A 23,595-nucleotide genomic window follows, 5' to 3' on the forward strand; every position below is an offset into this window, starting at 1 on the left:
GAACAAGAATACTTATAGCAGCTTCATTCATAATAGCCCCAAATAGAAACACTCCAAGTGTCCATCAACAGGTAAATGAATAAACAAACCATAGGATATTAGTACAATGGAATACTACTCAGCTATAAAAAGGGACCCACTACTGACGCACGCCACAACGTGGATAAGGGCTATTATTAATTAGAAGTCTTGCTTTCAGAAGTACCAAAGTTCAGAAGCCATCAAAAGTGGTTGATCCCGGATGTGGACTGAAAGTCAGGAGGCGGGACCAAGGACAAGTTGCTACATTTTCAGCCTTTCTGTACTTTTGGTAATTTGAAAAATCATGTACTATTTAATTTACTCACACTAAAAGGGTCTGTTTCCTCTCTCTGCCCATGGACCCTCAGTCAAAGTTTGGTTAAGGAACTGGAAGCTCCACTCACTCAAGTTCAGCTTGGAAATTTTGAGTCCAGTTTGGAAAAGATGGAGATCAAATATGTAGAATTGCAAAACTCAGTTCAAAGCCAAGGACATTCATCATCTAAGTGACCAGGACTTGGTGGCTCTATTCCAAGAGAGGCTCGGCAGAGATGGCTCATTTCTGGGAGGGACAAGCTGGGGGCATCTCACGGGAGAACGGCCTTGAGAATGAAGCCCACCCCCACAGGTCGTGTGTGCCCCCTGAAGGATGCTACTATCAGCCTTGACAGAGCCCCAGCCTGGAGCCTGTAAATGAACTAAAAAAGAGGAGTAGAGGACGTGTGCTGTCTTTCATAAATGAAGGACCCTCTAAGCAAATTGTTCCGCATGCTGATGGGCACTGCGGTGTCTGAAGGACTTCAAAATGCAAATGAAAACAAACTTTGCTGAACCAGGGCTCTCCGCTTTTGGAAAGCTTCAGATAGTGAATCCAGAACTTAACAAGAAAAGAGACCGAAAAAAAAAAAAAATAGGGGTTTGCCATTCACATTACATAAGTATTTATCATTTTACAAAGAAGCAGACCTTAGGATGTGATTTGTTTTACACAAATTCTATTTAGACACCTCCTTCCATAAATATCCTAAGGCCTGTCTGCAGGATTTAACCTGCCCGTTGTCTGTGTCCAGCCCACATCCTGGAGGGGGATGGGGTCCTCCCCTGGTTGGTCACTGTTTTATCCCCACTGCTCAGGCAGGGCCTGCCACATACAGGAGTCCAGCAGATGATTCTTGTGTGAAAGAATGAATGAAAGGGTTTTTTTTTTTTTTGCCCCAAATTAGTTTTTTTTTAAGTGCTATATTATTAATACTTTGGGTATACATTTGGTAAGACTTGGGTAATTTTTTACTGGTTTTCTGCTTGTTTGTTTACTTTGTTTTGTTTTGTTTTGGGGTCAGAACTCTTTGTAAGTAATAAGAACTGACTCTGGTTGCCAGGATAAGCCTGCTTCAAGCGCTTTTGATGTTGTGGTCTCACTGCTTAAGACTTTGCTTCAAAACATGGCTTTTTTTTTTTTTTTTTAAGATTTTTTTTGATGTGGACCATTTTTTAAAGTGTTTATTGAATTTGTTACAATATTGCTTCTGTTTTATGTTTTGGTTTTTTTGGCCACGAGGCATGTGGGATTTCAGCTCCCAGACCAGGGATTGAACCTGCATCCCCTGAATTGGAAGGCGAAGTCTCAACCTCTGGACCACGAGGGAAGTACCGAAACATGGCTTCTGAGAAGAGATGGCAGATTGTCCAGGCCTGGGTCAGTGCCCACCCCTCAAGGGGGACGGGGCGTCTTGACTGGCAGGTCCTCCAGACTGTATCCAGTGGGGAAAGCTTTGTTCCCCCAAAGAGAAGTGGGATGTTGTTACTGGAGAAAGAGAAATAACATTATTGCCTGAAAACAGTGTTTCTCAACCCAACTGACTAACTCAGCACTTCCTTTTATGACCAATATTGTCTAATGCTGCCTTATACTCCTGAAATGAAATTCATGAATAATATGACTTACCTATATGCATACTTTAAAAAAAATCAGAATATTGTCCTAGATGTAATATCAAGGAGAAATAAAAGGAAACTAACTTGTAGAATATTGCTTAGAATAAAAAATAACAAAACAATAGAATTATACAAAATTCAAGGATAATAAATACGCGCTTAGGAGTGGCTACCCTATGAGATTTAAAGAATCAGTGAGATGTTTGCTTCTGCTGTTGAAGAATAAGTCTGGATTTAAAAGCAGCGAGATGATCAGAAGCCAACTCGTACAAGAAATAAGGGAAATGAAAGAACAGATGTGGAGTGGACCCTGAGGTAAAAACTATTCAAGGTACATTAACAGTTGCCAAGAAACGCTTTGTGATCTTATGGAGTTGGGTTTGAGTTACGATGAATTATCCACAGTGTTTTTACTTGAAGGAATATCTAGAGGGGAATTAAAAAGTCATGGGGGACACAGTGGGACTCTCTTGTATGTTGCAGGAGTTGGAGCATTCCTGGGGTCCTGATCACTAAATGTCAGTGGCCTCTGTAAGAAAAAAATTGGGAAAGATTTTGAAATTCAGAGGGTATTCTGACTACCTCATCAACCCAGGTAGTTTTTGCCTCCCATTGGCTTTGACTAGGCTATCCTTTAAAGCTACAAGTTAATCTGTAGCAAACTGATAGTAATGCAAACAATTCCTGTCCATAGAAATGCACATTATATCCAGTAGGGGTTTATGGACTACCCTCCCCCATTATGGAAGAAGCCAGTTCTGCATCCATTAATCAAATTCATTTCGGCCTAGAAATGTGTCTACACTTCGGATTTTCCTTCGAATTGGTTTTAAAACCTTGCCAGTTCCCTCCTTCATAACTGAGTTAAATAAAACCTTTGACATATTCACTTCATGTTTGTAGGACATTCATGATTTTACCTTTTTTAAAAAAAATATTCTTTAACAATCTCTATCATTGTGCAACCAAAGACTAACTTCTTAACTTTGCAAACTCCCCAGATTATATGCATTGTGGGTCACTGCATTCACACACACACACACACACACACACACACACACACACACACACACGGCAAACCTAAAGAGTCTTAACCCATTTTCTTTTATCTCTACCTTGTGCCCTTGTGGGGTACTAGTTGACTGATCACTACATTGTCCCTACTTTACAAGTGTCCCACTTGGAGCTTTTAGGGTTTGAGACCCCAACCTCAAATTGGGGTCCTTGAGATCACACTATATTCAGAGCTAATATTTTTATTTAACCAAAATCCTCAGCTTTTTGCCTCTTCTGTGAAGAAAATCACAACTCCAGAGATGACCCGCCACCCCTCCACATTTATGCGAAGGGGAATTACATCCTGTGTAATTCCAATCTTCTCTGTCACGGTTGTTTCTTTGGTCTCGTGGGGTATTTTTAAGCATCAAAAGGAAAAAGAAAGAGAAAATCCAAAGAGACCACCCCCGAAGTCTGAAATCCTGTTAAACCTCAAACAAAAACAAACCCACCAGTGCTTGACAGAGTAAGCTCCTAAACAGAAAAGACCACGGTCTTAGTGGTGAGATTCTGTGGGTTCCTTTGTAACCCCGATTCCTTCCGTCTGACAGCAGGGGATGGGGAGAGTCTCGATTTTCCTGGTATTCTGGTCAGGCTACTTGGAATGGAAGGAACCCTCCCTTTGATCTTTTTAGTGCTTGTTTGTATAGCCCTGGTCCTTTTAAGGGGAAGAGGCAGAAAATCATCACCAAAAGCAAAGAGCAGAAGAGGGAAAGGTGCGTGGACATTTCTGTGCTCTGCTACTTAAAATCAGCATCCTGACAAGTTAGGGTCGTGCCAATAGATCAGGAGGTCAGGGTGAGGAGAATGAGATATCCTTCAAATCTTTACGCCCTCCTCAATGTAGGACATATTTCCAATACAGAGAAGAGTGTCTCTCGAAAGCACTTTGCTGGAGGGCTTTACGATACCAGAATAGTAATAATTGCTGTCAAAGACTCAAATATTAAAAAATACTAAAATATAACCCAAAGTGTAATCTGAATGCAAGACAGCGTATGACCAAGGCGTTAGTTCCCATATATTGTGTCTGTGGGCCTGTCTGTGCTCCTGGCACACCTCTCAGACTGCATCTGCTTCCCCTCCCCCTCTCCTCCACTCCACTCAGCTGCATGCCCCGCCCCTCATTCACTCAGGTCTCCTCTCTAACATCTAACATCCTCTCCCTTGCGAGACGGGCCACCCATCTAAAATAACATCTCCATCCCTCTCCATCTTCTTATTCCGCTTTATTTCCTCCATAACATTTTCACTTCTGACATTATATTGAATTTCTATTTTTTTTATTGGTTTTTATTGGTTTATTTTTTTATTGGTTCTTGTCATTCTTCCCATTCAAAGGTCAGGTCCAAGAGGTCAGGGATTTTGTTTTGTTCACTGTGGTAGCTCCAGTGCCTAGGACAGACCTTGGCACATGGTCCTCAACCAGTATTTGTTTTTACGCGGGTCCACTATTCTTTAAAGTACCAGCCTTGGACTCACATCCTTCTTGAGCCTCTGGGGATGGTCATCAGAGTCAGTCCCTCTTTCCTCAACGGCCTCACTGGCCTCATTGTATTCGTGCAGCCCACACATGCTTTTTCAGCCTCTGGGCATGAGGTTTTACATACACTCAGCCAGGGGACCAGATCAGGAAAGACAACAGAATCCCTGCCTCACGGAGCTGCCATCTTCCAGAAGGGCATTGGGGATGAAACATGTTACTTGTATCTCTGTCTAGTTCTTAGATGTCCTTCTAGCTCATCTTATAGTTGCTTTGATCATTTGTTCAAAAAACCATTTTTGTGGGGGAGGGGCTTACCATTTGCCAGAGACTGAGCTAGGCACTAAAAAATGAATAGATGATCAGAATTAATTTCAAAGGACTCACAGTATACTGAGTAGTGAAGTGGTAGAGGCAGACACGACAATGCAAACAGTAGTAAAGTGGGATGTGTGCTATAATAGAGATGGAGGCATTAACTTTTGGGCCAAGGATGGTAGTAGAACAATGAGGGAGAAATCAGAGAAGCCTTCACAGAAGAAGTGACAGATGCAGAGGGATGAGTAGGAGTTAGCAGGGAGAAGTGCGACTGAGAGGGAAAGCCATTTGGGCAGAGGGAAGAGTTTATGCAAAGTCTATGGAGATCAAAGAGCCACTATTGATGAAACAGTATGATGTCTGGGAAAGCGACCAAGCGTTTTAAATGATGCCTCAACTTCCCATGGCCCTCTCCAATCCAAATCAATCCAATACTGAGTTATCTTTTAAGAGTCGGCCAAGTGCCATATATACACTACCAAATATAAAATAGATAGCTAGTGGGAAGCAGCCACACAGCACAGGGATATCAGCTCGGTGCTTTGTGACCACCTAGAGGGGTGGGATAAGGAGGGTGGGAGGGAGACGCAAGAGGGAGGAGATATGGGGATATATGTATATGTACAGCTGATTCACTTTGTTATAAAGCAGAAACTAACACACCATTGTAAAGCAATTATACTACAATAAAGATGTTAAAAAAAAAAGAATAAAGGGGGTGACTTAAAAAAAAAAAGAGTTGGTCAAGTGCAAGGCACTGGGGAGGCTGCAGACCAGCACAAATCACATCCCCTGCCCTCAGGGGCCTCTGAGTCTAGCCAGGAAGGCAGGCAGGCCTGTAAAAGGAAGGGAGAGTCAAAAGAAATGATTTGTGTTCCAGGCATCACTAGATGAGCACTGAGCACACATGGTGTGGATTTGTGCCCAATTCACTTGGTAAGGAAAGACGAGCAAACCTCTTTAGATAGTGACCAGGTCATTCATTCATTCATTCATTCATCCATTCATTTACCCAACAAAGATTTATTGAGCACTTAACATTATGTGCCTGGCACAGTTTAGTTATTTGGGAGAGAGAGGTGAATAGGAAAGGTGAGATCCCTGCTTTCACGGGCTCACACTGAAAATTCACTCCAAATACGGGTGAACAGATGAGTAAGTAGACCTTTCCATCTGGTGACAAGGCTACGAGGAAATCCAACAGGGCGGTGGACCAGCAGAGGGCGGGGGCAGCATCGGGGCCCCTAAGACACTGTGTCCCTCTGAGCCGCTGTTAGAGCCGAGGCCGAGAGTGGAGGTGGAGGCCGGCGTGTGAAGATGGGGTGGAGGCAGCAGCAAGGACAAAGTCTGGGGAGGGGACATCACCTGGCTGTGTCTCGGGGAACAGCAGGGCCCGCGTGGTTGGCAGCAGGGCGTGCAGAGTAAGATGGGGAGGCGGCAGGGCCGGGGTCAGGCTCGCAGCCCTGGTGGGGAGACACTCTGCCACCAAAGGGAAAACAAAGGACCGAATCCTTCGTTTTCAACTCACCGCTGGGGGGTGCCCACTCCTCCTCTGACTGGAAACTTCTCACAAGAAGGAAGCACTCCCTGCATTTAATTTAATTTGGGCCCTTGGAGCCTATCAGGTTATTCTGTTCCCATCCCCTCGGGTCCTCCTCCTTCTTGCCCTTGACCCTCCGTCTTCCACCTGGTCTGTCCACACGGTGACAGCTCGCCCCCTGATGCCGCATCCCTAAGCCACCCAATTTCCTGTGCGTTATTAAAATTGTGAAAACACAAGATCCAGGTGCAGCTGTTATCTTACTGTTGATCTGGACAGGAAAGGAACAGGCAAAGGAAAGAAAAGAATAAAATCCCTTGACGTTGGGTCATGTCAGCCCAGTGCAGGGAGACAAAGGCTGGCGAGTCTCTGGTTGTGACCATTCACTGGGCTTTTGGAGCCAGGACGCTGTGAAACAATGACACCAGCGTGACTCTCCTTCAGGAAGGCAGGCAGTGGAGTCGGGGAGGGGCCCGCTTATCCTTGGGGCAAAAATTATATCAGCCAGCAGGTATTGAGCGCCTACTGTGTGCCAGGCCTGGCTCTAGCCACTCACGGGTGTCATTTCATTTAATCCGCACAACAGCTCTTGGCAGGGAGGATGCTCGTTAGCCCCATTTCACAGATGAGGACACTGAGGCCCAGAATGGTGAAATGTTTTGCTGTGTGTCACAGAGCTGGTTAAGAGATGGAACCTGGATTTAGCTGCAGTCTGCTTACTGCACACACTGAAACTGAAAAGCCCAGCACTGGCAGAATAAAGCAGATGATGTGCTGGAATTATCAAAGTCAGGATTCCAAGCTCCCTTAGCCGCTCCTTACATAGGCAGAAGTCAGAGGGCTCTGAGCAGGCGAGTAGCATGATTTTATTGACTTTAAAAGGGCACGCTTGTCTTAGTCTACAGTTTACATTTATTTGCATGGCTGTTTGGTTAATATCTGCCCTCCCCACCTCTACCTCAAATGATATGCCCCAAATAGGGACCATGACTGTATTCTTCTCAGCAGCATTTGTCCAGCTTCCAGCACATTGCTGGGCACATGGCAGACACTCAGAAATGATTTGTTACGGAAGGAAAGAAGGAAGGGATAGAAAGTTTCATGTAGACACTAGGGCAGCTCTTTCTTTGCCTGTTTCCTGCTTTCATACATGCAAACCTGGGTGGACCCCGTGATCTCCCAGGCTGTGTCTATGTCTGATGTTTAGCATATAAAACTCTTTCAGGCACAACCACATTGACCCTGAGGTTTACTCCCGGCTGAGCAAGAATAAGTAATGATCAGAGCCATGCTGACAACAATTCGACCTTCTCCTTGGTGCTTCAAAGGAAAGAGGCTAAAAAGACAAAGGCCTTTGGGGGAAGTCGTTATAGCACAGTCTGTCACTGCAGAGGAGAGAGATAACCAGAGGATGATTTATTACAACCTTCTGGTGTGGTAAGGGCCAGCGGCTTAAAGGAGAAAATAGCTCTGCCATGGCCACCTGCCTGAAGAGTTTAGTGGGCATTTGTACTTTGTTCAGCTGTACAGAAACTGTGAACGACTTTATTGTGTTCAACAAACTTTACACCTTATAAATTGCTGCATCTTACCGTGACTCCAATTACTCAGCTACCCAGACTCCCTTGCAGCTAGGGTGAGGGCAAGTGACTCTGATTGCACTTGTCATCTGCACCAGTATACGTACATTTTGAATTGGAATCTTGTCACTTTAAGAAATGGGAACCTCATGAAGTCAATTCAGGGGATGGCCCGTGAATGGGAGGAGCTATATATTAGGGCTTTGAGTAATGGAAGCCATTGAGTCTCCAGGGTACCAGAGGTATCTTCATGTGAAGAACTCTGTGGGATGATTTTTGGACCAAGTTCTTAGCTATGTGGCCTCTAAGTTTGATTATCTGGCCCTTCTGGGAAATCTCCTAGCCACTCACTATGTTTTAGTAAATTTCTTTTTGGCTTAAATGTACTTGTGTGAGTTCTGTTGTTTTCAACGAACCGCCCTGACTCATACATGGTACAGATGTACGGAGCTGCCTGCCAAGTACCAGAGAGGCAGATGGTAAATAAGAGGGTGTGTGTGCTCTGGACTGGGCACCTGGAAACAGGAACCAGGTAAACAAGGCAGGCTGTCCACAACTGATCACACTTACTTTCTCTTAGTCATTCAACAAATACCTATTAAGCTCTGACGATACCAGGCACTGTGCTGGCTGGTGGGGATAAATCACTGAACAAGACAGATGAGGTCTCTGTCCTCATGGAGTTTCCATTCTGGTTGAAGAGACAGCAAGAGATAACAAACAAATGAATAGATGAGATATTTTCAGAGTGTGATAAGTGCTATGAAGAAAACGGGATGAGGAGAGAGAAAATGATGACCATGGAAGGCTACCTTCTCCAGGGTGGTGAAGGTAGGGCTCTCTGGGGAGGTGACCTTAGGGATGAGATTCAGCCAGCCAGGACGGAAGCTGGGGAGCACTTGTCTCGGGGGTGGGGTGGGGGGAGAAGTAGTGAATGCAATGGCATTGAGCAAGAAAGGACTTGTCTGTTAAAGGAGCATTAAGGGATCAGATCATGCAGGGCCTCACGGGCTACAGTACAGAGCTGGATTTTATTTAGTGGGAAATCATTGGAGAAATTGAAGCAAAGGAGTGACATGATTTGATACGTACAAGTTGGGGTTGCCGGCAGCAGGGAGATCCAGCACACATGAAGTGTTATCTACCAGGGAAGCTCATTAGAGACTCAGCACCCAGGGTGTTTATTGGGGGCTGGTCACATAGGCACCCCCTGCTCAGCCAGGATTCCAAACATGAGGAAGGAAAGCAGATGTTTGGCATAAAGCACCTCATGTGCAGTGCAGAAGCTGTTGTACTTTTCCTTCCACCCGAGATGATGGTGGCTTGGGAAAGGTGGGGAGGGGTTGAGAGAGAGAAGTGAGTGGACCCAGAATCTACTCAGGAGGTAGAGCTGTCAGGAGGTGCTGACGGATAGGGTGTGGTGGTGTAAGAAAGGGAGGTGCCAGACTTAGATCATCATCAGAGGAAGAATCGACTATTATCACTAAGCACTTCAGAGTTTAGAAAACAGTGCTGCATCCCTCTCTCACTTAATCACAGAAATTTCACAATGGAAAGGATCTTAAGGAAAAGATGCTCCACATGGCTATTAGAGAAATGCAAATGAAAACTATAATGAGGTACCACCTCACGCTGGTCAGAATGGCCATCATTAAAAAATCTACAGGGACTTCCCTGATGGCGCAGTGGTTAAGAATCCGCCTGCCAGTGCAGGGGACACGGGTTCGATCCCTGGTCTGGGAAGATCCCACATGCCGTGGAGCAACTAGGTCCGTGTGCCACAATTACTGAGCCCGTGTGCCACAACTACTGAAGCCCATGGGCCTAGAGCCCGTGCTCTGCAACAAGAGAAGCCAGTGCAATGAGAGGCCCGTGAACTGCAACAAAGAGTAGCCTCCGCTCGCTGCAACTAGAGGAAGCCCGTGCGTAGCAACAGAGACCCAATGCAGCCAAAAATAAATAAATAAATAAATAAATAAATAAACAAACAAATAAATAAAATTTTAAAAGTCTACAAATAACAAATGTTGGAGAGGGTGTGGAGAAAAGGGAACTCTCCTACACTGTTGGTGGGAATGTAGATTGGTGCAGCCACTATGGAGAATAGTGTGGAGATTCCTTAAAAAACTAAAAATAGAACTATCATATGATCCTGTAATCCCACTCCTGGGCATATATCCAGAGAAAACCATAATTCAAAAAGATACATGCACCCCAGTGTTCATTGCAGCACTATTTACAATAGCCAAGACATGGAAACAACCTAAATATCCATTGACAGATGAATGGATAAAGAAGATGTGGTACATATATACAATGGAATACTACTCAGCCATAAAAAAGAATGAAATAATGCCATTTGCAACAACATGGATGGACATAGAGATTATCATACTAAGTGAAGTCAGAAAGAGAAAGACAAATACCATATGATATCACTTATATGTGGAATCTAAAATATGACACAAATGAGCTTATCTATGAAACAGGCTCACAGACATAGAGAACAGACTTGTGGTTGCCAAGGGGGAGAGGGGTGGTGGAGAGATGGAGTGGGAGTTTGGGGTTAGCAGATGCAAACTATTATATAGAGAATGGATAAACCAGGTCCTACTGTATAGCACAGGGAAGTATATTCAATATCCTGTGATAAGCCATAATGGAAAAGAATATGAAAAAGAATGTGTGTATATGCATACCTGAATCACTTTGTTGTACAGCAGAAATTAACACAACATTGTAAATCAACTATACTTCAATAAAATAAATTTCAAAAAATGAACAAATAAAAAAAAAGAAGAAGAAAGGACCTTAAGGAGCACGTAGTATACCTGCTTGCTTTGATAGATGAGGAAACTGAGGCCCAGGGAAAGGAAGTGATTCACTCAAGGTTATCTAGAGAGTTAGTTGTAGACACAAGACTGGAATCTATGTTCTTGATTTCCAAGGAAGCAATCTTTCAATATGCCATTTTGATGGGATGACTTGGAAGATCAGAAGTAATATAATGTTAAAGCTTGAAATGATCCTGTGAGGTTATTAAGTTACTATTTTTTAGCCTCAAACCCAACCTTCTCAACTCTGTTTTGTAATGCTGGGGTTGAGACTCTACAAACTCCAATGATACTTTATCTGTGGGCTTCTTGCTGGGTTCCACCTACTGGGGATGGTTCCACCATCTTGGGCTCAGTCAAGAGACAGAAACCATATAGTGATTTAAACAGGGGCAATGTTATATAAAGAATTATTAAACTATGATAAAAGAGTAACTATATGGTATAAGAAAAGTCTGTATGGTTCCCTAGGGCTAAAGGAGATTGCCCAAGGAACGACAAACTTGGAGGGGGGCCCCTTCCCCAGACTAGGGTTCAGATCTCTTTGTAGAAGGTAGTTGGCTGACCCCTGACTTAGCTCACTGGTATCCTGGAGTAGCACCTAATGAAGTCACCAACAGTCTGAAGTCACCAATTCCTTCTCTCCACCTTAACTGTTGCCACTTTGGTCCAAGCCACCGTCATCTCACCTGATTATTGCAATAGTCTCCTAACTGGTCTTTCTTTTGGTTTCCATCTTGACCCTATGTTAGGTCAGGTCCCCTAGAAGCACAGCCTATGATGGAGATCCTTACACATGTGATTTACTGAGGAGATGCTCGTAAGTGAAGGGAGTGAGGGTGCAGAACGGGGCAAGGGAGGGAAGCTAAGCACGGAAGGACAGTAACTTCAGCCTGACCCCACGGAGAGTCCGGGAGCATGATCTATATCCCAGCGTTGGTCCCGACTTGGGGCAAGGGGGCTTGCATTTACATCTCTGTGTCACTCCATCATTGCCTATGGGCTGCCCTAGGATGTGCAAGTGGGTTATTATCTCCTGGGCAAGGAAGATCCCACTTGGCCTAGGGAAGGGGGCTCCTGTGAGCCTTTATCAGCCTTGACTCAAAGCAGCTGGCGCATGAGGTCAGGAAAGGGGTCCAGGCAGGGCACCAACAGCATCACTCCTTCTCCTAACGGTCTGCTAAGAGGTGGGTGGTCAAGGTGGTCCTCCTCTTCAGTTTCAGGGAAAAGGCAGAGATGGAATCTGTCGGTCTCCTGCTGGGGGCTTCAGGGTTTCCTGGGCTGCTGCAGCGTGTGCCAAGAGGTGTGACCGAAAATGCAGGAAATTACCCTGGAGGTAGAATTAGACGTCCATTCCAATAGCATTCCATCGAAGCCCCGACCTTGCCTCTCTCCAGCTGTGGGAACTTGGGTGAGTTTGTTCCTCTCTCTGGATTCCTTTCCTGGTCTGAAAATGGGAGACGGACACCTGCCTTAGGGACTAATTCTGGGATCATCCCCTGCGCACACCCCTGCTTGTTCTTCATGCACTGGCACTGATTTTGAATGCCCCACTGGATGTTCGTGTAGGTTAAAAAGCTCCTTCACATGACATGATCCTGAACCAAATTCCATTTGACTTAGACACAAAAGTATGCTTTTCATTGTTTTGAAATATACCGAGTTTTTCAGGGATGAAGCCATCGTGTTAAGTAAAGGAAGATTGTAGTGCTTTGTTTTGCTCAGGGCTCATGGAGGTTGGTCACCAGTTAGAAACTTGCATTGCTAATAGCAAAGCCTCTCTTGGCACCTGAATCGCCCCAAACAGCACAGCTGTCACCGCTCTGCGTTTGTAGTTTCTTTCACTGGGATTCTACATCCAGGTCCAAGCATGTGATGGCTTTATTACATCTTCTAGTTGAGTTGTGCCAGAGCATTTCCATGTTGAAATGTTTTATTTTACTATGAATTCCTTTCCTTTTCCCTTTATATTATAGTTGGGATTTTATGCTGATGAAAAATATATGTGCGTAGGTAGGTTATATTATCTCTGAATTTCATTCCAGTTGAGAAGAGGGGAAATGATAAAATATTTGTTTTAAAAATCAGGCAGTGGCTCTGACTGAGTCGCGAAACACATGTCTGAACAGAATCAGCAACGTCTTCTCTTTCCCCAGGGAAACTGCAGCCTCATTTAGAGACAGCTTTGAGCTATTCGTTAGTTTGTGCCGAATTTTATAATGAAGGGGTTCTCTCCCATCTAGTGCTCCTTTGCAAGGATCAACACCCCTTTCTAAACGAGTCCGCTGGAGACCAGTGTAATTTTTACCCCCACATCCCTGGGCCACGTAAACTCTCCTGGAATGGTACCTACTAACAGCAGTAGGGCTGTCTGGCTCCCGTTGGCCGGAGGTGCAGACCTGAGCAGGTGCCACATTTACATCCCTGCCTGGTGAGCAAGCAATTGCTTTCCTTCATAGGAGACAGAGCAACAATCAAGAAACAAACAAACACATCTTTAAAAAAGGCAAAAAAGCTTAGTCATGCAAATCAGGGCGGAGGAGGGAGGGTAAAGAAAAGGACCTCATTCGTATTCTGCAGCTTCAGCAGGGCCCTGGCCCATCCACCGGTTTCTATTAAAGCACTGGGCCCAGGACAGCCAACGCGCTGGCAAACTAATGCACAGTAATGAAGGTTTGTCCCAACTGGAGTAAACACCACCCGTTCCCAGGACACCGAGAAGCAGAAAATGAACCAGAGGTTAACTGGGTCATTGGCTGCGGCACAATGTGGGTCATTCTAGATGTAATTTAGTTCCCTTCAGTTGGACGCTCCAATACGGCCACCGGTTCTCACAGCGGGGACGGTGACTTAGCAGCAAGCCGAGGTCTCTTGGATACCAGGCCTGGAGCTGTTGCTGTGATTCACGGCACCTCTGACATCACTGGGCATTTTTGTCATGCAAAGTGACACGTTGTCTAAACACACAAGGGGACCAGTGAGTCTGTGTGGTGCTGTATGGCCGTGCCTGCCAGTGGGACATGCAGAGGCTTACTGTCAGGTAGCTGGAATTTGTTTTAATCAGGTAGACACAGAAATGACTCTCACAAAGGAAAAAGTTTACTATACTCACAGATCCATAGAAATAGGAGGCATGACCTTCCATGCAGGGCCACGTGGGGAAGCACCAGGGTCAGTCAGGAGGCTGGGGGAGGAGAGAACAGTGACAAGAGTCTGTATTGTGGATTCTGTGGAAGGAACAGGTGAGGCAGGGTACGTAGGCTTAGGATTGGCTGTTTGAATGGTTTCAGCAGGCTCTGGGGCATAGGGGCTGTTCCTAGCTGTCTGGTGCATGGCCCTCCGGTGATTAGAGCAGGTAGATACTGGCCTGGAGCGTGAAAGCCTGATAAAGGAGGTGGTTGGGGGTGTGGGCTCTGGATTGGTTGGTTTACAGGAGAAAAGCACACACACAGGTGAGTTGTTTATTATCTCTCAAAACTGGCTAACTCTGGGAGAGACAGTCCCTCCAGGGGCAGCAAGATTGTCAGTGTCACTGCCACCGGCACAGGGAAGCCCGTCACAGGCTGCTACCTGAGTCAGGAAATTTGGAGGCAGGTATTCACAGTGATAGTCACACTTCCTGTGCCTCATTCTCTCCAACCAGAGGGTGGAGGCCTGATGAGGAAAGACCCAGCCTGGGCTGAGGCGGGCAGCTTAGGTGGCCTGGGCTTCCCCCAGGGTCATCAGAGGCATGTCCTCTACGTCCCCCACTCCCTCCCCGTCCACACAGTGAGCCCTCCCTGCCCCACGTGGGAGTGTTCTCTGCCTGGAAAATACGCTTGAAGACACAGAGATGCTTCCAGAAGCGCAGGCCCTGAGGTCGAAGCGCAGGGGGGCCTGTCCACCCTTCCCCCCTCCTTCTCCTGGACTCACTGCCCTTCCTTCTGTGCCACGAACATGCCAGGTTCATCCCCACCCAGGGCCTTTGTCCCGGCCATTCGTCCTGCTGGGAGGCTGTCCCTCGGCGAGCCCCTCCCGACCACCCTGCCCACAGCAGCCCCCTCCCCACTTAAGTGTGAGCTCCAAGGAGGCAGGGGCCTGCCTGTTCTAAGCCCCATGTGCCCAGCACCTCCAGCTGCCCCTGGCACGGGGCTCTGCCCAGCAAGTGACTGGGGACGACTCAGTGGGTGAGCCTGGCCTCCGGAGTCCTGAGCTCACATCCCGGCCTGGCGGTTTACTGACCGCGTGACTGTGGTCAGCGGTCCGCCACAGTCCTCCTCTCTGGGTCCAGGTTTCCTCCTCCGTGAGATAGGGCTGTTGCCAGAGTACTCACCTCTCATGACTGTTGGGAGGCTCAGAGACAGAGAGACGTGCATCAAAGTGCTTTGCCACTCAGAGAGCTAAGGAAGTGAAGCCACTGAACCACAGTTGCTGCTCACACCGGACAGGAGTCAGGGCTTAGGAAGAGCCCAGGGCGGCCGCCCCCAGGAGCGCTCAGCACATGTATGCGCATGTGCACATAGGCGTAACTGCCACTTGGGCCCCGTAAATAGTAACAGCTAATGCTGACTACCTGCCGAGCGTGTATTCACTCACTTAATCCTCGCAAGCACCTGTAGGTAAGTATTGCTATAATCATCATCATTGCTGCTCTGCAGAGAAAGAGAGCGAGGCACAGGGAGGCTGGATTACCTGCCTAATGTCAGGCAGGTGGAGAGGCTTTGGATTTGAAGCCAGGCACCTGGCTGCAGAGCTGCACTCCCCCGTTTCTATTCTCTGTGTCTTCTTTATTTGTTCTTCTTCCTCCCCCAACGGGGCTGTGGGTGGAGTAGGCTGCACCCCTGCAAGAACCAGGCAGAGGAACACACTTCATCCTCGTGTTCATCCGTAGAGGCTCTGTGTCTCTGGCCCACCGTAAAATCTGTGTGAAAGTAGTCTTTGTAAGCCACGTCATTCCTCCCAGGTAAATCCTTTGACTTTGCAGTGAATAAGGATGTATTTGAGAAAGATTTCACCGCCTATGAAACAGGGAGCATGGAATGTTCCAGACTGATGTCCTGCGTGGGAGGGGAGACCAGTTGGACTCCACTGGGAAAGGCTAACCCCTCCACAGGGTAACATTTGCTGAATTTTCCCCTCACTCTGGCAGGGCCAAGCTTCCTGTAGTTCAACCAGTCAGAAGCTTCTGTTCTGAAGACTGCTGGCTATTCCCCAATATCCATTCCCCCTTCTTTAAGAGGAACAGAATCTGGCTTTGGGGACCGGGCATCGAGCCACTCAGGATAAAGCCTACATTTCCCAGCCTCCCTTGCAGCAGTCTGTGGTCATGTGACCAAGTCCTTTCCAGGGGGATGGACAGAGGAGGGAGATGTGCATTTTTCCAGGCTGAGCCCTTAAAGGTGAGGATCTTCTCCTTTTACCCACTTGCTGATGGCCAGATGCAAACATGGCGCTGAGTCATGGTGGACCATGTGGATGGGAGCAGACCCACGGGGATGGTGAACCGCCTGGACCTTGACACTGTAGAGCTGCCATGCCAGCCCTGGGCTGCCTGCTCTCAGATGATTCCACGAGAGAGAAAGAAACTGCAGCTGACCAATATCTAATTCACAGAGATGGATTCCTCACCATAGACACTCACATCCCAGACTCCAAGAGAGGGGTGGCTCAGTCCTGTGTCCTTGTTAGGGCAGCCCCTCCCGCATTAGGCTTTAGCATAAACCGTATTTTGAGCTTTGTTGATGATGCCCCATTACCAGCTGCCTTTGTTCTTCAGGCTCTAGAAGAGAATTTAGGCACTGGAAGATAAAACTCTGCTCTCTCTAGATTTTATTTCTAAGCCACAAATGAAATCTCCATGTATGATCACATTGTAATTGCTGAAAATATTTCTGTTATCATCTTATACAAGACAAGTAAGAAAAAAATATTATAGCAGACTGACCTAGATAAGACTTCCCCCTCTTCCCTGTGCGCGGGTGCACACACACACACACACACCCAGTCTCATGCTCCCCACCCTGACTCTTTCACCCCAGAACACAGTAGCGAGGGGCAGGATTCTGTTCAGGGCTTTAAATTCGGCCTCTGTACCTGGTTCACCGTCTGGACTGAGCCCCTCCCTCCTCCCTGGCATCCTCCCCTGCCGCCCCGCCCCAGGGTTAAAGCCCTGCCTCCTGCCCCCCTCCCCGCCATTTGTCCTCTGAACCACCATGGTCCCTGCTCCAGGGGAGTGTCCAGCCTGTGTGCAGCCTGTGGCCCGAGAGCCCTAGAAGAAGCCTGGGTGTTCCCTCCTGCCCCTTCCCTGGCCATGCCCGTGGCCCCCAATCTGGGACAGGAACCCAAAAGGGACCTTCGCCCCGATCTGCAGGAGCCCGCACCTCACCCTCCAGGGGTCTGGGGCTGGAGAGACACCTGAGGGTCCAGGCATCTCCGCCCCGGCCTGAGCGCAGTGCCCACGACCCCAAGGGCGGCTCTCAGGCCTCCGCGGGGCAGGTTTGTAAGGTTCGCTGCCCACTTCGATGAGGACATGATTTGTGGGGGACACGACAGGCAGAGCTACTGCAAACCACCCAGCGGCCGCGCGTGGGAAGCCGGGCTGCACGGTGGGGGGAGGGGTGACCCCGAGGGCGGACGCGGCTCGACGCAGAGGAGGGTGGGCTCCGCGAAGGCAGCGGGCTCGGCTCCTCCCTGCGCCCCGCTCTCCTGGCCAGCCGACCGGGGCCCATCGGCTAATGACCGCCCGGGGCACGGGGCCCCGGAAGCAGCTGGGGGCTGCCCTCGAGATCTGCATACGGGATGGAGGGTTGCCTGTCCTCGTCAGGGCCGATGGGCTCGGGGGTCGGTGCCAGCCCGGGGGTCACAGTTCTCGGAGCCCAGATGATGGCCGGAAGCTGCGGGCAGTGCAGCTCCAGGATTTCTCTAGGGCTGAGGCTGGGGGCGGGCAGTCCCACCGGAGGGGGGTCCGGGGTCCTGCAGAGGCTGCCCCCATAGCAAGCCCCCTGTTTGACAAGGATTCCGGGCTCATCTGGGTGGCCGGGAAGGGGAGTAGAGATCATGACTGCGCCTAAAACGCCCTCCCACACCTTGGTCCCTCCCTGGTGTAGGCAGTGGCCAGGGGGGAGGACTTGAAAGTCCCTGTAGCCTGGGTGTCTGGGGTCCTTTCACCATGACGTGGCCTCCAAGATGGCAAAGCCCCCAAAGAAAGATCCACGCCCACCACACAGGGCTCAGTGCAATGCACACAGCAGTCACTCGATAAATGCTCGTGGAGGACAGGACAGTGTTTCCCTGTGGCCCCGTTTATCCCGTCAGACACCACGATGCTCACGTTGGTCCTGGTGAGGGGGTGACGGTGGGGCAGTGGGGATTAGACTCAGCAGAGCAGGGAATTACCCACTTCCTGTGCTTCCAGACCCCTCTCCGCGTTTACAAAGAACATGCACCACTTTTAGTTTTGTTCAATTATAAAACTAACAAGCAAGTAAATGACTGTAAAAAACTGCCCAGCAGAGCATGGTGTAAAGGAAAAGTGAAATTCTTCCTTTCCCAAAGGCTGTTTATTTCCTTATAACTTCTGCTGTTTCGGGGCTGTCTGGCGGTTATTACCACTATTCTAGATGATACGTATGCTGATTTCTAGGGTTGCCATCACTAGATAATATATATTGGCTCCCCTGCTATGAAAAATGGAAATTTCTGTTCCTTTGTGGCAGCTCACCTTTCTTTCAGCATCCTGAGATGTATTAAGTGCACTTTTATTCTAAATTCTTCTGTTGACCAACTTTACAACCTCGGTAAACGGAACCTCCTCTTTCCCCTTCCATTAAGCTTAGACGTGAGGACCATGTGCCCACAGCTCTCAGTGGAGAAACTGGCATCTCCACGCTGTTCTTGGTCTTTCTTCAAATCCTCCCTCCGTGCCCCGCCCCCACCATTGTCGGCTACATGTTACTTTTAAGTCACCCAGGTTTATAAAATGCACACAACACAGGGTGTCTCTGTGCTCTGACCACAGGCTCCACGAAGGGAAAACCAGAAAGTGCATCGATGGGGCCGGGATCATCTGGGTGTGGGGCTCCCGCTCACCTCCCTCCCTCCACTGTGAGCCTGGAGAGGTTGGGGCCGTGCTGTCGGTCACTTCCCCATCTCCAGGGCCATTGCAGCCCAGCAGCAGCTCAATAAATACCTGCGGAAGGAGTGGGAGGACACAGGAGGGGTTTAGAGAAGTGAGGGAGGTCATGTTGGGGCACCATGTAAAGGCGCCCACGTTTGACCACTCTGACCTTCAAAGTCCATTTGCTGTAAGTAAAGCCTGGAGCACAGAACTTGGCTCTTGGAGGCCCTGGAAACATGAACACCCCTGCTTCTCACTCTCACCTGGGCTGTGAAGTGACCAGGGGCCTCAGATTGGCTTGGACATAAACACGCTGCCTCCTGAGAGCTGTTAGGATGAGACCATCTTTCTCCCAACAGGTGGCAAGAACCACCCGTGAACTGTTGGCAGAAGTGCCTTTGGGTGGAAACATCCTCATGGCTGCGCCCTCCTTGTGTCCGCTGTGGTCAGGACGACGGCACCAGTCCTACGGAGGGAGGGCAGGGGAGCAGGAGACGAAGAACAGGAGGAGGGATGTTTACCATCAGGAGGTGGGTCTGTGAGCCCAGCTTGTCTGATCTGAGTCAGTCCCAGGACTTTTGCTGGAATACTGGGAAAGAGGCCTTTCTTTTTACTGTCCTTGCTGGACCAGTGGGATGGGACTCTGTTGCGCTGGGGCATCTTTGCCCCCTCATGAGAAACATGTGACCAAGAATGGAGCCGACCCAGGAGGAAGGGACCTGAAGGATGGGAGAGCCCACTTCCCGATGAAGTCATTTCGCCCCAGGACCCAGCCGCACCTGCAGCCAGGTAGCGCTGGACCATGCCGTTTCTGCAGTGAGTAGATTTTTATTTCAGCTCATGTCAGTTTGCACGGTGTTCTGTCCCTTGTGATCCAGAGTCTTGGCTGACACACCTCAGCCCCCCTTTTAGTCTCAGAGATTTCTAGAGCTTTTGGGGTCTTCTGTGGGGAAGCCCAGACTGGCAGAAGGAGGTTCCTGTGTGTCCTGTATTCTCGGGAAACCTCTGACCTGAGTCCAGACTGAGATGGCCTCGGAGGCTCTTGTCAGCTTGCGGCCTGGTGCCAAGCCCCATGGGCACCCGAACCGGCCCTGAACCAAAGGTGAATGAGGGGCCCGCCTGGCAGGAGGCTGGCGACCCCCAGGCTGAGGATGGGGGATGAGAGCTGGGAGTCTGGACGGGCCAGGCAGGCAGACAGAAGGACAAGATCTAGAGAACACGGCCAGGAATGACCCCGAGGATGGAGTCCTGTGCCATCCTCCACGGTAGCCACTGGCCACTTGTGGCTATTTAAGTTCATATGACTAAAACTAAGTAAATTTAAAAATTCAGCTCCTGAGTCACACTGGCCACATTTCAAGTGCCCTTAGTCACACGTGATGAATGGTCACATATTGGACAGCACGGATATGCGGCATTTTCATCATCACAGAAAGCTCTCAGGGACAGCGCTGGCCAGACAGAGCAGGTGTGAGTCCAGCAAGTTATCAGGTTGGAAGGAGGCGCCAGGCAAGAAGGAAATGAGAAATAAACACCAGAGCTTTGACCAAAGGTCCACGCTCACCCACTCGTGTGTTCACTCCTTCTGTCAGTCGTCTGAGTCATCCCACACTCGCTGAGCTCCTTCTGGGTACCGACCGCTGCCGTGGGCTCCAGGGAAACGAGAGAGAAGGAGGCAGAGGCAGCCCGACCCCAGGGAGCTCGTGTTCTAGTCTGGGAGGCGGGCAATAGAGAAAGAGGTAAATAACTCAACACCCAAGACAATTGCAGAAAATAACAAATGCCACAAGCAAAGAGAGCAGGTAATATAACAGTCGCAGGGTCTGCAGGGGGAGGGCCAGGCCTTAGTTCAGGGCAACATGTCATCTTTGGGCGACCCTAAATTACAGGGCCTGGAATAAGGTGAGGCCGCCCAAAAGGGAGGAGTGTGCTGCTCTAGGGACCCCTTGCTGCCAGGCTGGGAGAGGCCTGGTGCCCGTGGAGCACCGAGTTCTACAATTAGAACGTGGACCCCGCCCCAAGGCCTGAAGTGGACAGGGGCCCCCAGAAAGCAGAGAAGCAGCAACTGCAGAAGCGGCCACGGGCTGTCAGTGGAGGTTATTCTGTGGACAGAAACAGAGGGGCTGTTAGGAGCAAGCCCACCCAGCCTCGGCCGGGACCTGACACGCACAGTTTGTGCGGGTCGGTCCTTGAGGCAAGTCCCAGAGGCGTTTGCATCTCTCCCGTTGGCGCCCCTGCAGGGGACCATGTCTGGGCTCTCAGCTCATTTTTCCCCTTCAAGGAGGCAGCAGCTTCCATTTAACAAAGAGACAACCAAGACCCCTGCTCCTCGGAGCTCTGCAGACGGAGCTGCCCCGTCATCGCTGCCTTTTTAATCCCCAGAAATAGAGCTTTGGTGGTGGCGCAGGGGGAGCTGAGAGACCCGGGGAAGGGACGGGGCAGAGCCCTGGATGCTGGGATGCAGGGAAGGGCCCCACGGAGCAGCTGCGACCGCAGCGTCTGACCTCCCGGCACAGGGGTCCGAGGTAGGCTTGCTTGCTTACAAACCTCAAAAATCAAGGTGCCTACAATTCCCTCTTCAAGTAAGAACACTCCATTTCTGCACACAGAGGGCACGATGATATTATCCAGGTTTTAAAACAGACCCGAGTGTGTTCTCCCGGCAAGAAGTGGGCAGAGCCAACCCCACTTACGGTTCCCTGACAGTTCCCTGAATTCAGCCAATGTATGACTCCACGTGGCAGAGGGCAAGCCTCGCAGAGGAAAAGACTGAGCAGGTGTAAATGTCCTCCTGGTTTCTGGGCAGATTGGAGGTTTCCCAAGCAGCCAGGGAAGTCCCTGCCCCAAACGGAATCTTTTCCTGCAGGATTCTCTCGGTGACAAGGGACAGAGACCTGACTCGGGTGGCTCAGGCCGAGGGCATCAACAGGCTGGTGCACGGTGCTTGGTCTTCAGGCAGAGCCGGGTCTGCATGTCACACGCCGCCCCCTGGACTCGGCTGAGTGTCCCCGACCCCCACCATGGTGCCGGCTCCCGCCAGGCTCCGCTGGGGCCCGGGGGCTGCAGGTGCCCCGTGCGGCTCCAACACAGGTCCTGCCCCGCACTCGCTCAGGTTCAAGTCCAGGGACAAGAGCAGGTGCCACGAGAGCCTCAAGTCACTGAGAGGCCAGTTTAGGTCCCATCACTGAGTCCCCCGCTGGCCAGGCCTGGGGTCCTGCATCAGCCCACCCCAAACACGCGGACTGAGGTGAGAAGGCGAATTCTCAAATCATGATCAGGTTCTGTTCATTCAAGAAGGGGAAGGGGACGCTGGAGGATGCACGGGGGATGCTCTCTCCACGAAGGGCACGTGCAGGTATCACGCTTCCAGAGAGTCTTGAAGGATTCAGATGGCGGGCGCAGAAGAAGTTTCCCTAATTCTGGGTTTATTTTTGAAAGCTTCGGCTGACCCGGGAATTTATGCCTGTGAAGGGGGTCGCCGGGTGTCCCGTGGTGCTGCATTCTGTCTCCATCCTAGGACAAGTGAGTTTGGGGACCCCCACTGCTGTGAGCCCAGTTTCCAGGTGAGCGGACCTCAGGGCCGCGGTTCTCAAGGGCCAGCTGTGACCGCTTCCAGCCAGGACTGCGCTCGGCTCTAACCCGCCAGTTCCAGTGGCGTAACCCAGGGTGACTGGCCTGTTTCCGGCTCAGTGAGGCCAGGGGTAGGCGGTCCGAGCCTGGTGCAGGGCTGCACGATACACCAAGCGCGTCTCCTTCTGCCTCCCCCCTCGGCTTGTGCCTCTGCTGCAGGGTCCCTGTGGCTGGAGATGCCGCCGCTCCTCAGCGTCTTGTCTGCCCCCCGCCAGGAGGGAAGGCGGGGCGGCGAGAGGAGGAAGAGGCTGAACCGGGGCAGCCGTGCTTTCCCAGGGTTCCCAGCGGCCGCCGGCCTCCACCTCGGGGCGAGAACGGGGTCACACGGGCACAGCGGCTGGGGGGCTGGACAAGGCTTGGGGAGCGCGTGGCCATCAGGGTCCTGTTAGTGAGAAAGAAGGGCCCTGGGTGCACACCTGGCGGTGTCGGTACAGTCCAGTTAACTGGCGAAAAGGGCTTGCATTTGTGTGCAGCTGTTTTCAATCAAAGGTACGTCACTTGCATCTTCGCAAACACACATTCCTGCTCTAGAGAAATGAAGACGCCCAAACCACGTGATTCTGCTTGCAGACGTTCCACCTGGCCTCTGAGTCACCCATTCACCATCATGTGGCTCAAATTCAACAGAAATTTCCCAAATCTCCGCCCTCCGTGGGGTGCGTTTCTCTGCCCGGCGCCGGTCACCCCAACTCCCGGTTACCCCAACTCCCGGTCACCCCGGCAGGCAGAGCCTCGCTGTCCCCCCTCTGCAGAGAGGCCGCCAAGGCATGAACAACGTCCCCCCGGCCAGAGCCTGGGCTTGTCCTCCAGAAGCTCCGGCCTGGATGCCGTCCCGGAGATAAATCACATCTCTTTAAAAAGCTGCAGCAGCCCATTATTTCTGCTTGCAAATACCCCTGGATCTTCACTTGAGAGCTGGGTGACAGGCCCCGGCTGTCGTGCTCAGCTCTGCATTAAATCACCGTCAGCCGGTGGACTCTGTGATGCGCAAGCTGCTAGCTTCAGATGGAGGGTGAGTAAAATCCCTTCCCGGCGGGCGGGGCTTGGTGGAAGGTTCCAGAGTCCTGTCTGTGGAAGGAGCGGGAACGTGTACAGTCACGGCT

At 50.0% G+C, this 23,595-nt stretch overlaps 1 long non-coding RNA gene across 2 annotated transcripts; it reads right to left on the reverse strand.

Annotated features, from left to right (window-relative positions):
* Positions 1 to 110: 110 nt before the first annotated feature.
* On the reverse strand, positions 111 to 22,701 carry LOC130704812 (uncharacterized). 2 transcript variants are annotated; one of them, XR_009005287.1, is made up of 4 exons: positions 21,410 to 22,701; positions 19,126 to 20,575; positions 13,880 to 13,951; positions 111 to 1,825 (listed from the first exon to the last, which is right to left on the reverse strand). It is a non-coding gene; the product is annotated as an uncharacterized LOC130704812 (long non-coding RNA). The 2 variants fall into 2 exon arrangements; XR_009005288.1 differs by having other exon boundaries at positions 19,126 to 20,964.
* Between the last annotated feature and the right edge of the window lie 894 nt (positions 22,702 to 23,595).

The sequence above is a fragment of the Balaenoptera acutorostrata genome, chromosome 15, assembly GCF_949987535.1.
Source record: "Balaenoptera acutorostrata chromosome 15, mBalAcu1.1, whole genome shotgun sequence".
NCBI lineage: Eukaryota > Metazoa > Chordata > Mammalia > Artiodactyla > Balaenopteridae > Balaenoptera > Balaenoptera acutorostrata.